This window comes from Dendroctonus ponderosae, unplaced genomic scaffold (assembly GCF_020466585.1).
Source record: "Dendroctonus ponderosae isolate FM_Combo_2020 unplaced genomic scaffold, Dpon_F_20191213v2 Dpon_F_20191213_1, whole genome shotgun sequence".
NCBI classification, from domain to species: Eukaryota; Metazoa; Arthropoda; class Insecta; order Coleoptera; family Curculionidae; genus Dendroctonus; species Dendroctonus ponderosae.
In genome coordinates this window covers 156,807-158,106 of record NW_026017110.1, presented here as the reverse complement: position 1 = coordinate 158,106, position 1,300 = coordinate 156,807, and the positions used below count along the sequence as shown (strand labels likewise).

At 38.1% G+C, this 1,300-nt stretch overlaps 1 protein-coding gene across 1 annotated transcript in view; it reads right to left on the bottom strand.

Moving 5' to 3' along the window:
• The window catches only part of LOC109543105 (collagen alpha-1(V) chain), a gene marked incomplete in the record, with an annotated part of 59,842 nt that overhangs the window by 1,819 nt on the left and 56,723 nt on the right, over positions 1-1,300 (bottom strand).

Below are 1,300 nucleotides of genomic sequence, written 5' to 3'. Positions count from 1 at the left end.
CCCCCCCCCTGACTTTAACGCTGGATCCGCCCCTGATTTCAAGGTATTTCTAATTTGTAATTGTGAAATGCTTATATATTATATGAGAATCGACATCTTCATCCCGAATTTCCGAAATCGAGCTTTTTTTGTACTGTGCGTCCCACAGAGATTTCTTTACAGAAATCAGATTATCGGCAGAAAATCGAAATATAAACTTTTGCTCAAAAAATAAATACCACACCAAATGGTAACAATGCAGTAGTCGCATGTTGGGTCTGCAATGGTTGAGTTCTGACATATGCACACATAATAAATTGAATACTCGGCTTAGGATCCCAGCTGTGTCGATTTTACCCTCTTTAAACCAGAAGTGGGCACTGATTAGTAGGGATGTGTCGATACGTTGAAATCGACTACTGTGAAAATGTTTTATTACAACCATGTACTTTGATTATTGAATAAACGCCACGAAGTTTACAACTGTTTCGCTAGTGACATTTTTCTTTATCTGAATTTTGTAGTTAAAAATACCTATGTATATAAACTGCAACGATTTCCACACATTTCCATTTACATGGATATCGATAACAGTGGCCCACCTCTATACAGACCGAAAAGTTTGCARGCTCCGTAGGATAGTCAATGAAAAGAAAGCATTTTGTGAGAGGTATTTTCGTGACAGGATCAAATACAATAATGAAGTTTTGTACAAAGTGACCTGCCTTTTAGGCACTGTATTATTAAGCCGTACATTATCCCGAACGTCAGCAAAACCGGCTATTAGAATAGTCTTTTTCGATGAGGGGGACGGTTTTGCTGCGATTCTAAAGGGCGATGAATCAATTAATTCAAAGCCGCCATCTTAGGACTTGCGACCGCAGACGTGCGATGACAAATCGAGTGGGCTGCAAACTAGGCAGTTTGACTGTCCCATTTACCACCCCTCTTTTACTTGATCTGGGCTGGGCATGTCGACCTTATTGTTTATTCAAATATGCTTTCATTGGAGACACAGATTTAGCCCGGTTTCCAAACCGTTAGAATTTTCTCTGCGACACTTATTTTTTGCCCGCCATCCGATTGGAATTTTGCTACAAAATTTCACTTTATCCCGTAGAAGACAGCTACTTAATTGCATAAAATAACCGGTACAACGTTAAAACTATTGGATTAGTGAGACGAACATGAATATGCCGACCTTTAGATCAATTAAAGGTAATGATTAGAGGGCGGAAAATATGCAAAGTGCATATCTATGCATTTTTTGCATATTTTATTCAATTTCATGAAAAATTGCATATATCTAAAAAATCTGTAT